We start from the raw sequence: 14,271 nt of genomic DNA on the forward strand, positions 1-14,271 counted from the left end.
GCGTCTTGAAGAACAAATTACTTTTTGCTCCCTGAACAGCGGTTACCACGCTGTAATATCTCCCAGGGGTTAAAGTAATTAAATATTTTCAACATTTTAAATATTTAAATATTACTACCCGTGATTTCTACCAGAATATCTTGAGTAATCATGTTCAGGAAAACAAGATTTGCTTATGAAGTCGCTGTCACTGGCTTATTGAAAATCAGCATGCTTAGATCTAACCGTTCCCCATCATTTTGTACACATGATGTGGAAGGAGTCATTCAGTTGCATTAGCAACATGCTGCGGTTTCAGAGATTAATTGCAATCACTGATCCACTTGTTCAGATCTTACAACTGAATGCCACATGTGGTATTGGGACTTGCTGGCAGTTTGTATAATAGAAGAAACTAAGACATCTATATATCAATTGTTAAAGCCAGCATATATGATGATGCAGATCTGAATATATGATAATTCTCGAGTTACAGCCACGATTGAACCCAAAATTTATGTTGCTAAATGAAATATTTGTTAAGTGCGTTTGGAAGGATGGGAGGATTTATATTCCTTGTAGACAGCTGCTCATTTGCATCCTTTTAGAGAATCGTTGAATTTGGAAAGAATGCAAATGACCAGCTGTCGGCAAGGAATATAAATCCTTCCATTCCCCACCAAGCAGTCAAACCCGAAGAAGCTTCTTGGATAAGAAGTGAAATGTCTTCAAAGAAAAAACAAAGTCCAGTTGCCTCCTGAAAAAGCACCTTTGGGACAATCATCATCATCATCATCATTATTAATTAGATTTGTCTCTAATAAATGGGTGATTGAGAATCGCTACAGACTTCAAGACCATTATGAAATCACTGCTTTGCTATGGTTAATGTTAACTAGATCCTTCTGTTCTGAGCCTTTAAAGGAAATCCTGCAATGCTGATGTTGTTTAATTATATTCAATACTGATGAAAAAATTGACAATCTTTCTCTGTAATTAACTCTACTCTGGCAAACATGCAAACCAGTTCAATGATGTTAAATATTTTTCCAGAATCTAATATAGGCAACAGTGCATCTATACTGAGCCACATGCAGTTTCCTTAAAAGACACTCCACGTCCCTTCATTCATAACCGACAAGGGGGTCATCCAATCAGTTCCCCAAAAGCAACCTTAACACCCTTGGGCAAAGGATGTTTCTCCAGTGAGATTCTATCAGTAATACAAATAAATCACTTCAAAGCAGTTGATGAAGAAACAGCTAATGAAATTTCATAGGAAGAGCAAAGACAGAAAAGCATAGGTTTTATATTGCCATTTCAAATGTTCCTTCTTCAGGATTTAACCCGAACTTTCTTTTAGTTAATCCCAAAAGTTTTATCATCAGATTCTCCCTCTTCTTTTTTAATTTTTGTAAACATCAAAGATATGCCTCAGATTAAAAGTGGGAAAGTGTTAAACTTGATTACATTCGTTTTGATGGCAGTGTTATTCTGCTACATCTGGGACTGTCATCTGCTTTTTTTTGCTGACTATTTTCTTTGGGTATTCTAGTTGACTTCAAGGCAACACATTTACTGACTTTGAATCAATACATCATTTCCTAGTTTGATGCTTATTCTAAGATTAATTAATTTAGTGAAGAAACGAGCTAGTGTCCCTTTCCCTACAACTGCAGTTTGGGACTATAATTTTATTACTTCAATAAACATATATTATTAAATAAATATAATAGAATCAAAAGCAAAATATTTTGCGCATTTTTTTTTAACACTGAAAAGGACTGCAGGTTAATTAGACCAAAATGTATATCCTCCACCATTACCATAGTTAAAGACTGCATTTATTTTTTGAGTCATAAAACATTCTTGTATTATAGTATGCCAACCAGGCCATATTTTGTATGCATATTTTGGATTTAAATAGCAGGACACAATTGTTTTTATGTCTATTAATTTCCAAATTTGGCAAATTTGGTGTATTGGGAAAATTGATGGTGATAAGTGATCAAAAGTATCCCTTTTCATAGCTTTATAAACTTTTTAATGTATTACTTTATTCGGTAAACACTGAAAGTTTTAATGAAACAATATATATAAGTTTTCAGCCTCAGAAAGGAACAAACTGAAGCAGACATTAAAGTACCAGCATGAATAATACAATAAGGCTTTTAAAATGTTGGCCCAGGGTATGTGATGAATTAGCAAAAGGCCCAATTTTGGTACAATCTATCAGCCCCCCTCCCCTCCCCAAATGTATTGAAGTGCTTTTTACATTAAAAAAATTTTTTTTGGTTCCTATTCATTTAGATAGCTAATCGAACTCTGATGCAATTGCATTATTTGCAGTACAGTATAGATTTGATACAAAAATACACATCCAAACACACAGGGAGACACACACCCAATTTTTAGGATATAATCCTGAAGCTTCCTTCAGCTATTATTTATTTATTCGATTTTTATGTTGCCCTTCTCCTTAGACTCAGGGTGGATTTCAACATGTTAGCAATAGCACTTTTTAATAGAGCCAGCATATTGCCCCCACAATCCAGGTCCTCGTTTTACCCAGAAAGATGGAAGTCTGAATCAACCTTTAGCCGGTGATAAGATTTGAACCGCTGACTTACAGATCTTACAGCTTCAAGGGCCTGCAGTACAGCGCTCTACCTGCTGTGCCATCCTGGCTCTTTATTACTTTATTCAGTCAACACTGAAAGTTCTAGGACAGTGATGGCACACCTTTTAGGCATTGAGTGCCCAAAGTGCACACGCATGCTCAAACTGCAAAGCATGGGCGCATATGTGTGCATGGCCTATGTATGCGCATATAACCTATCCATGCACAACAAAGAACTGAAAACCAGCTGGCCAGTGAGACGTGTGCATGCATGCGTAGCAGACTCAAAACAGAGCTGGGGTGGGGCAACAGTGTGCGTGCCCACATTGAGGGTTTTGCATGCCACCTTTGGCATGCATGCCATAGGTTCGCCACCACTGTATTAGGCAGTATCCAGGTGCCTTTGGACCAGTCATAAAATCTCAGGCTACCCTACCTTCCCCATCTGGTGTGGGCAAAGTGGGAAGAGGTTGTGCTATGTAAGCCTCCTTGATCTCCTGAATGGAAGGCTAAATACAAATCAACTTTATGAATCAATGAATCAATCAATTACAGGTAGTCCTCAATTTATGACAACAATTGGGACCAGAATTTCTATCATTAAGTTGTCGCGGTCACAAGTCAAGTCAGACCCAATTTTATGGCAATTTTTACCGTCGTTGTTAAGTGAATCAGCCTGGTTGTTATATCCAGCTTCCCCAATAGCTGTCCTTTTGTCAGAAGTTGGCAGAAAAAAGGTAACGATTGCAGTCTGCTGCAATCACAAATAGGAGCACTGCCAAGTGCCCAAATTCCAATCATAATTGAAAGCATTTGAACCAGATGTGGGTTCCTCCCGGTTTGGACTGGTTTGTCATAACCAATAGTGATCCGCTAGTGATGTCACAATGGTCAATGCCGGTCACCACCATCTTAAAAACATTTTTTAAAAATGTTTTAAATTTTTAAAGCCGCCCCGAGTCTTCGGAGAGGGGCGGCATACAAATCTAACATCATATTATTATTATTATTATTATTATTATTATTATTATTATTATTATTAATTTTTCTTCTGAGCATGCGCTGAAGCTGATTTTCTGGCACAGCGTGTGTCTTTTCAGCTGCTCTTTTTTCTCTCTTTGGATTTTTCAGCAAAGTGCATGCACGCCCACGCGGTGCGGGTGGAAACAAGCCGGCAGTGAAGTAAATTAGAACCCACCCCTGGTTTGAAACATTGTTAAATGAATGTTTTGTAAGTCAAGAACTGCCTGTAATCAATAGATCTCCTTTTCATTTTGTCTTAGCACAGCTTTGTTGTGCGATAAAAATCTGGTCTGTAAAACCTGTATCTCAGAAATTAACCTTAGCCTATCCAGACTTCTTCACAGCCTTCTAACTCATTTCACTGCAAGATAAAGAGGGTGCGTTGGTGCAACACACTAGGTATGGCTTATTAATAATGGATAAAAGATTCAAGCTCAAATTTTAAATCACAGCAGCACACACGTTTTCCTCTTTCTAAACCATTGCGATAGGTATTTGATTGCCCTGGTTTTCACTCACTCATTCATATACAACTATATACAGATGCATAATGACATTTGTACATTTGGGCAGGAGCTACCATGTGCAGTGTGAAACAGCAATATTCCCCAAACATTTTTTTAAAATCCCGAACCCCTGCATCCGCATTAGGGGTGAAAAAGTTCAGCTCAGCAGTGTGATAAATGCTGCTGAAAACGACTCAGTTGGTCTCAGCAGCCAGTTTTACATCCAGAAGTTAGAATGAACTCTTCTGTAAACAGAGATAGCATTAAGATAAATAACCATAGGAGGATACTGTGGCTTTAGATTACAAGGATTAAACTGGATTAGGAATATCCTGCTAAATAGTTCAGAAATAGAACTATTTCCTGGTTTGGTTGACAAACTTTAGCACAGGCATAAAGTGTTGTCTTCCCTGAGCTGGCTCCTTCCAGATGTGTGGATTTCAAACCCCAGGATTCTGAGCAAAACAGAGTCATGGATGAACGTTCTGGAGGCCACCCAGGATGGGGAATACTGATTTAGTACACTGCACAGATATGTTGGGGGGGGAAATAAAGACGTCTCTTCTGCCTACATCTAGTCAGGAAAACACAACATCCATGGCTAGGCAAAAGGCAAGTTCTTCTTGAGGATACACCCCCTTTTCCATCAGCAAAGAAGGAGCCCTTTTGCTAGGTTGTATATTGAATTGCACTGCTTTGTGGGAGATACTTTGCGGGAAGTTTATATTGAATTAAGGGTAGCGGGTAATTGTTTAGTGTCAGGTTCCTGTCTTGCCATTCTGGAGGTGGGGCGGGGAGACACCCTGGGTGGTATGGTTTGCATGCTTTTGCTTTATTGTAACTGCTTGGGAATTGAGGAAATGGTGGGGGGGGGGGAGAGATGGCCATCTGCACTGACTCCCTCTCTATCAGTACCAGCCCAAGGTCCTGGTGTCCTGGGTACAACCTCTTCTCACCATACAGCCTTGGAGATTCTCACATCACCTTTGTGGCAATTTATTGGCTACATGATTCTTGACAAATGTATCTTTTCTTTTACGTACACTGAGAGCATATGCACTAAAGACCAATAAAGAATTATGTTCCATTCCATTCCATTCTAGATGGACATGGGGTATTGGGGATAAGGGCTGAAGGGAAAATTCAGCCTAACGCTTTGTGCCTGAATTCAGACTCTGCCTGGCTTTTCTGCAATCATCTCTCTCAGTAAAAGTTCCTTTTGAAATGTAAACTGTTTGAAGAGTTTTACTTTCTTGGGAAGGTAGCCGAGGCAGGTCCTTACATTTAGGCAGAAATGTAATAGAGCAGTGGTTCCCAATGTGGGACCTACAACCCACAAGGGGGCAATTTCATTTTTAATGGGGGCAATTGGAACCTTGTTTAAACCTAGTTAATGGCCTTTTAGGCTTCCTCCACGTGAGTAGTTCACTTTTTGAATAATAAGAATTATATGTCATGGGGGGGAGGCCTAAGGATTTTAGAGATGCTTAGGTGGGGCATGGCCAATAAAAGGCTGAGAACCACTGGAATAGAGAAGAGTTCTATGATATAAAGTGTATTTCACATATAATTACATGAAGCGGCTTGCCTTTGGATGTAATACTAAGCTATGATTTCAATGTGAACAAAGAGGCATGAGATCATAAATTCCTTCCTCCAAAAAAACAGTGAGGCTAAAATTATCAGCTTCCTGTTCCTTGGCTTACACATTTCCTTCTGGCAAGAAAAGGTCGAAACGTCTAGCTTTCTTCATGACTCTTTTGGATACATTCCACTGAATTTTCTCAAAGCCATTCTTTTGAACTGACAGAAGGGAAAAGGTATTAAATAGAAGAGTGGAGAATCATTAAAAATACAGATCTGTTAAGATTAAGTGTAATGAAAAGAAATTAAATAAAATGTATTTACAGTCTCAGCCTTTGCTTTTGGGAAAGTTACACAACTTTGTTCTAGGTTGCCAAGAGGTTGGTGGAAACAATTTATAACAGTGTCAGCAAAATATGAGCACAGGTATAAATTTACCTAATATACATTTCTATAAGTATATTCTTGTAAGTAAAATTGCTCAACTTCGGTGAAGTTGAGCAATTTAGATATACGTATTTTATACGTATTTTAGAATACCGTTAGAAAAATCTGTGCAAAGCAATCATTTATATACATTCTATCTGGAGAGCAACTTTCTGGGGAAAAATGAAAAATTAACAACTTTATTGTTTTACACATGACTCTGTGTGTATGCGCACACATGTGCAACTGGCAACTGCCTCAACTAGTTCCTGCAATTTTCTTGGCAAGGTATTTTGAAATGATTTACCTTGTCTGCTTCCTAGGCTAGAGACAAAGGCAGTTGGCTTTGTGCTCAAATTGGGACAAGAAGCCCCCATCTCTTGGTTTTTAGCCAATACCTTAACCACTACACCAAAGCTCTCTTAACAGTAAATACAGGCAGTCCTCGACTTACAACTAAAATTGAGCCCAAAGGTTCACTGCTAAGCAAGACCGTTGCTAAGTAAATTTTTCCCCATCTCACAAATGAATCACTGTACAGTACTTGTTAAGTAAGTCACTGTTAAATGTTAAGTGAATCCGTCTTCCCCACTGACTTTGCTTGTCAGGTCACAAAAGATGATTACATGATCTTGGGCCTCTGTAAATACATGCCAGTTGTCAAGCATCCAAATTTTTATCATGTGACTATGGGGATACCACAACAATCGTAAGTTCATAAACAGTCATAAGTCACCTTTTAAAATGTTGTTGTAACTTTAAACAAATGTTTGTAAGTTAAGGACTACCCGTGCTTGGCTTGTTGTTATTGTACGTCACTGGCATATACATCAACTATTCCTGCCTCCTATTTCCCGATAGCTGGGATGGCGAACCTATGACACAGGCGCCACAAGTGTCACGCGGAGCCATATCTGGGGGAACATGAGCTGTTGCCTTAGCTCAGTTCCAGTGCACATGTCCGTGTTGGCCAGTTGATTTTCAGCTGGCCCCGCCCCACTCAGCCACCCCTCCCCTGCCAGGAGTCTCTATACAGTCCATTTTAAATACTGAGTAGTACAGGGCTCCAGCAGAGGCTCTGGGAGGGCATTTTCGGTCTGTGGAAGACACCCAGGGGGGCAGGAGAGCGCATTTTCACCCTTCAGAGGCTTCAAACACTCTCCACACAGCCCATTTTGAATACCAAGTAAGTACAGGGCTCGAGCAGAGGCTCTGGGAGGGCATTTTTGGCCTCTGGAGGAGCAGGGGAGCCCATTTTCACTCTCCAGAGGCTTCAAGGAGACATGCTAGGCCAAAACAAGATGAGGAGGTAGTCGTGCATACAAGTGCAGGGGAGTGGTGGGGCCAGGCAGTGCAGCGGGGTCATGTGTGCATGCACAGGGGGATGGGGAGCATGGGGAAGGATTGGATTATTGATGTGGGCACACATGTGCAATAGCACACACACTTTCGGCATCCGAGGGAAAAAAGGTTCACCATCACTACAGTGAGGTGGTTGGGCTGTGAGCTGGTTGGGCTGAGAGCAAGTGCCTAACCCAAAGTTGCCCAGTGGGCTTTCATACCAACACGCAGCCTCATCTTAACCACTAAATGAAATTGGTTCTAATAATAATAACTGTAGTACCAATGGACAGCAGAAAAGGAATAGAGAAAAGCACAAAATGCAAAGGCCTGCAAATAGAAGAATAACTATGGCAAAATGTTTATGGATATTTTCAGTCATCCAGGCCCTTGTTGTCCCAAAGATACCTTTTTTTTCCTTTCAGGAGGCAACTGGATTTCCTTTGTTTTTCTTTGAATACATTTGCTTCTCATCCAGAAAGCTTCTTCAGCTCTGACTGGATGGTGGGGAATGGAAGTATTTATAGTCCTTGCAAGACAGCTGGTCATTTGCATTCTTTGCATTCTTGGATGAGAAGCGAAATGTCTTCAAAGAAAAACAAGTTGCCTCTTGGAAAAAAAAGCACCTTTCGGACGACTCTGGCAGAAGAAAGCAAAAATAGCACCGACTTGTAATAGGTGCCTTAAGGGCAATCCCAAAACAAGTGGAGCCCCACTTGGCCACCACTGGCATTGACAAAATCATCACCAGTCAATTGCAAATGGCTCAGAAGATATTACATTCTGCAATGACACCATCAAGTAACAACAACATCTGCCTATCTCAGGTCCTTGGCAGATGGTTGAACATCCAAATCCAGCCTAAAGATGTGGCTGACTGTGTGATCAATCATAAAAAATGAAAAAGATGACATGTTCCTCCCAATCAATCAATTGTAAGACCAATGTAGGTGGTGTGTTCAAAATTTATAACAGCTACTAAAGTAGTGAACCCCACCATCCCATGAATAAAATGGTCACATTGCACTTTAAGGGAATTAGTGCGCTTCAAGTTGGATTTATGTCAAAACCTGCTTCTCTCAATTTACTTCCAAAAGCTTCCAAAGGTAATTTACCCTGTATCATAGTACCTTTTGATTCATTGCTGTAATCTACAGAGTCCCATGGTTTTCAATACTGTTCGGAAACTTCAGATCGTGCAGAATGCAGCTGCGAGAGCAATCATGGGCTTTCCCAAAAATGCCCATATAACACCAACACTCCACAGTCTGCATTGGTTGCCGATCAGTTTCCGGTCACAATTCAAAGTGTTGGTTATGACCTATAAAGCCCTTCATGGCACTGGACCAGATTATCTCAGGGACCACCTTCTGCTGCACGGATCCCAGCGACCAGTTAGGTCCCACAGAGTGTGCCTTCTCCGGGTCCCGTCGACTAAACAATGTCGTTTGGTGGGGCCCAGGGGAAGAGCCTCCTCTGTGGCGGCCCCGGCCCTCTGGAACCAACTCCCCCCGGAGATTAGAATTGCCCCCACCTCCTCGACTTTCGTAAACTTCTTAAAACCCATCTCTGCCGTCAGGCATGGGGGAACTGAGATACTCTTTCCCCCTAGACCTTTACAATTTATGCATGGTATGTTTGCTTGTATGTATGATTAGTTTTACAATAAGGGGTTTTTAGTTGTTTTAGTATTGGATTTACATGCTGTTTTTATTGTTGTTGTTAGCCGCCCTGAGTCTACGGAGAGGGGCGGCATACAAATCCAATAAATAAATAAATAAATAAATAAATAAAATAAATACGGAAGCAACAGAAAACAAAAACAAAATTAACAGTAGTGTGCAACTACTCAGAAATCACCTACTCACTTCTTTCCCTAATACAGGGGTCACCAAACTTGGCATCTTTAAGACTTGTGGACTTCAACTCCAGCCATAGCTGGCTGGAGAATTATGACAGTTGAAGTCCACAAGTCTTAAAGATGCCATGTTTGAAGACCTCTGCCCTAATGACTTCCAGAAAAGTTTTTGCCATGAATTTCTGGAAGACTGTAAGGGAAGTGGGTTATCTGATACCAAAGGGAAGACTGTTCATAACATAAGCACTGCAGCAGAGAAAGATAATGGGCATACCTCTGCACTGTTAACCTCCCAATATGGAGAACCACAAGGAAATTTTAACAGGGGACTACACACCAGGTGGGTTTCAAACTTTTTTAAAAGAAGAAATATTAATCCTTTTTCAGACAAGCGCACATAAAAACTGAACAATTCACTGCCTACTTAAAAAAAAAGGGGGGGGGAAACATAGCACAACAAATAAAAACAAAACACCAAAAAATCTGTAATGACAACTATATTTCCAAATCACCTGATTTTATTTATTGTTTTATTTTATTTTTCACATTTTTGAACCTTTCATCTCCTTTGGGAAGAGGGGTGTAACTTTTTAAAAGCGGAAAATAAGCTTTCAATTGTTTCACCAAGACCATCCAAGAGCTTCTCCCAAAGGAAGAAATAGTGTGGCATTTTCTGATTGACAGAATTATATATTTTTCTCAAAAATGGCTAGATTATATACACACACACAGACACACGCACACACACACAAAGAGAAAGAGAGATTTGCTAATGCCACACCTCAGGGTCACAACAACTGTGGGAGAACCTCTATATTAGACATCAACTGCTATACCGTATAACATATAAATGTCTCAGTAACTGTATTTTTTTTAAAATATACTTTATTGATTTATACAAAAAGGAATAAAACAGGGGGAAAGGGGGATGGGAGTACAGAAAAGAGAAGTGGGAGGGGAGTCGGGTAAACAGTATTGTTATATCACAGCTTATATATATTATTGCATATACATTTCAAATACAGTGTTCCCTTGGTTTTCGCAGGGGATGCGTTTGGAGACCGCCCGCGAAAGTCGAATTTCCGCGAAGTAGAGATGCGGAAGTAAATACACTATTTTTGGCTATGAACAGTATCCCAAGCCTTCCCTTAACACTTTAAATCCCTAAACTGCAATTTCTCATTCCCTTAGCAACCATTTAGATTATTACTCACCATATTTATTTATTAAAGTTTATTAAGAGTTAGCCGTTCCAGGGGAACGAGAGACCGTTGCTTAATAACGGTCCCTTGTTCCAACTCTGTGAGCCCAATCTTGGGTACTGGTGATGAGTGTAACTCTGGCCCTGGACTCAGGTTGCTGCTACTTAATGCCAGGTCGGTGGTAAATAAAGCTCTCCTCATCCGGGATTTGATCCTGGATGAGGAGGCCGACCTGGCATGTATCACTGAAACCTGGCTGGGCCCGGAGGGAGGTGTTCCTCTCTCCGAAATTTGCCCAGCTGGGTTTCAGATATGGCATCAACCTCGACCCCAGGGAAGGGGGGGAGGAGTGGCTATTATAGCCAGGGAGAGCCTTTGCCTGCGTGGACTCATTGCTCCAGAAATTGCGGGTTGCGAGTCACTCTTGATGAGGTTGGACTTAGGGGTTCAGGTGGGCTTATTTCTCACGTACCTGCCTCCCAGCTGCGTGTCAAAAGCCCTGCCTGTGCTACTCGAGGAGGTAGCCGGGTTGGCGGTGGAGTTCCCCAGACTTATTGTCTTGGGGGACTTCAACCTGCCGTCACTCGGCGAAACCTCGGGGTTGGCACAGGAGTTCATGGCCACCATGACAGCCATGGACCTGACTCAAGTAGTACGGGGTCCAACTCATGAGGGGGGGCACGCACCTGACATGGTATTCCTTTCCGAGCAACTGAGTAATGGTCTGAGACTAAGGGGCTTAGAAGCAGTGCCTTTGTCATGGTCAGACCATTTTCTACTACGGCTTAACTTCCTGGCTCCAATCCTTCCCCGCAGGGAGGCGGAACCAATGAAGATGTTCCGCCCCAGACGCCTAATGGATCCAGAGGGTTTCCAGACGGCGCTTGGGGTTATTCCAGAGGCACTCATCCACAGTTCGGCAGAGTCTCTTGCGGAGGCCTGGAATACGGCTGCTGCGGAGGCTCTTGACCGGATTGCGCCTTTGCGACCTCTCCGTGGCGCTAGACCCCGTAGAGCTCCATGGTTCAACGAGGAGCTCCGGGAGTTGAAACGCCAAAAGAGACGTCTAGAGAAGCGATGGAGGAAGAGTAGGTCTGAATCTGATCGAACACTTGTAAGAGCTTTTATTAAGACTTACAAAGTGGCGCTCAAGGCGGCAAGATGCGCGTACCATGCCGCCTTGATTGCATCAGCGGAATCCCGCCCGGCCGCTCTGTTTAGGGTGACCCGCTCCCTTCTTAATCAGGGGGGAGTTGGGGAGCCCTTGCAGAGTAGTGCCGAGGAGTTTAACACGTTTTTCGCTGATAAAGTCGCTCAGATCCGGGCCGACCTCGACTCCAATTGTAAAACAGAGTCGACTGACAACGAGTCAGTCGAGGTGACTGGGGCACGTACTTGTCCACCTGTCTGGGAAGAGTTTGATCTGGTGACACCTGATGAAGTGGACAAGGCCATTGGAGCTGTGAGTTCTGCCACCTGTTTACTGGATCCGTGTCCCTCCTGGTTGGTTTCGGCCAGCAGGGAGGTGACACGGAGCTGGGCCCAGGAGATTACCAACGCTTCCTTGGGGAGGGGAGTTTTCCATCACTCTATAAAGAAGCGCTTGTGCGCCCCCTCCTCAAGAAGCCTTCCCTGGACCCAGCAGTACTTAACAACTATCGTCCAGTCTCCAACCTTCCCTTCATGGGGAAGGTTGTCGAGAAGGTGGTGGCACTCCAGCTCCAGCGGTCCTTGGAAGAAGCCGATTATCTAGGTCCCCAGCAGTCGGGCTTCAGGCCCGGTTACAGCACGGAAACCGCTTTGGTCGCGTTGATGGATGATCTCTGGCGGGCCCGGGACAGGGGTTTATCCTCTGTCCTGGTGCTCCTCGACCTCTCAGCGGCTTTCGATACCATCGACCATGGTATCCTTCTGCACCGGTTGGAGGGGTTGGGGGTGGGAGGCACTGTGCTTCAGTGGTTCTCCTCCTACCTCTCTGGCCGGTCGCAGTCGGTGTTAGTGGGGGGTCAGAGGTCGACTCCGAGGTCTCTCCCTTGTGGGGTGCCTCAGGGGTCGGTCCTCTCCCCCTTGCTATTTAACATCTACATGAAACCGCTGGGTGAGATCATCCAAGGACATGGGGTGAGGTATCATCAATATGCCGATGATACCCAGCTTTACATCTCCACCCCATGCCCAGTCAACGAAGCGGCGGAAGTGATGTGCCGGTGCCTGGAGGCTGTTGGGGCCTGGATGGGTGTCAACAGACTCAAACTCAACCCGGATAAGACGGAGTGGCTGTGGGTTTTGCCTCCCAAGGACAATCCCATCTGTCCGTCCATTACCCTGGGGGGGGAATCATTGACCCCCTCAGAGAGGGTCCGCAACTTGGGCGTCCTCCTCGATCCACAGCTGACATTAGAGAACCATCTTTCGGCTGTGGCGAGGGGGGCGTTTGCCCAGGTTCGCCTGGTGCACCAGTTGCGGCCCTATCTGGACCGGGACTCATTACTCACAGTCACTCATGCCCTCATCACCTCGAGGTTCGACTACTGTAATGCTCTCTACATGGGGCTACCTTTGAAAAGTGTTCGGAAACTTCAGATCGTGCAGAATGCAGCTGCGAGAGCAGTCATGGGCTTACCCAGGTATGCCCATGTTTCACCATCACTCCGCAGTCTGCATTGGCTGCCGATCAGTTTCCGGTCACAATTCAAAGTGTTGGTTATGACCTTTAAAGCCCTTCATGGCACTGGACCAGAATATCTCCGAGACCGCCTTCTGCCGCACGAATCCCAGCGACCGATTAGGTCCCACAGAGTGGGCCTCCTCCGGGTCCCGTCAACTAAACAATGCCGGTTGGCGGGCCCCAGGGGGAGAGCCTTCTCTGTGGCGGCACCGGCCCTCTGGAACCAACTCCCCCCGGAGATCAGAACTGCCCCTACTCTTCCTGCCTTCCGTAAACTCCTTAAAACCCACCTTTGCCGTCGGGCATGGGGAAACTAAACATCTCCCCCCGGGCACGTTGAAGTTATATATGGTATGCCTGTATGTGTGTATGTTAGTATTGGGGATTTTCTTAAACTTATAATATTTTAATTAATTGGATTGTATTGGATTGTTTTTCACTTGTTGTGAGCCGCCCCGAGTCTTCGGAGAGGGGCGGCATACAAATCCAAATAATAAATCCAAATAATAAATAAATTTATTAAAGGTGATGAAAGTTTGGCGATGACGTATGACGTCATCGGGCGGGAAAAACCGTGGTATAGGGGAAAAACCCGCAAAGTATTTTTTAATTAATATTTTTGAAAAACCGTGGTATAGCCGTTTCGCGAAGTTCGAACCCGCGAAAATCGAGGGACCACTGTATTTGTCCATATGTAAATATTTCGTATTCAGAATTCTTATTTAAATAATCTTATAGCTGTAATATTTGATAATCCAACAGTAATGTGAAAAGAGAAGGGGTAGAAAGGGAGAAAAGGGAGAAAAAAAAAGAGAGAAGAAAGAAAGAAAGAAGAGAGAGATAGAGAGAGGAAAAGTAGTACCTACAAGCAAGCAGGTGTTTGGATTGTGACGACTTAGATGGATTATATTTGTTGTTTTTGTTAGTGGAACTTAATCATAGGTTGTAATATTAGTATAAGCTTTCAATTGTTTCACCAAGCCCATCCAAGAGCTTCTCCCAAAGGAAGAAATAGTGTGACATTTTCTGATCGACAGAATTATATAGTTTTCTCAAAAATGGCT

General features: G+C 43.1%; 1 protein-coding gene across 2 annotated transcripts in view; it reads right to left on the reverse strand.

Annotated features, from left to right (window-relative positions):
• The window catches only part of CWC22 (CWC22 spliceosome associated protein homolog), a 55,852-nt gene that overhangs the window by 13,051 nt on the left and 28,530 nt on the right, over positions 1–14,271 (reverse strand). The window lies entirely within an intron of this gene.

Source organism: Erythrolamprus reginae, chromosome 1 (genome assembly GCF_031021105.1).
Source record: "Erythrolamprus reginae isolate rEryReg1 chromosome 1, rEryReg1.hap1, whole genome shotgun sequence".
NCBI classification, from domain to species: Eukaryota; Metazoa; Chordata; class Lepidosauria; order Squamata; family Dipsadidae; genus Erythrolamprus; species Erythrolamprus reginae.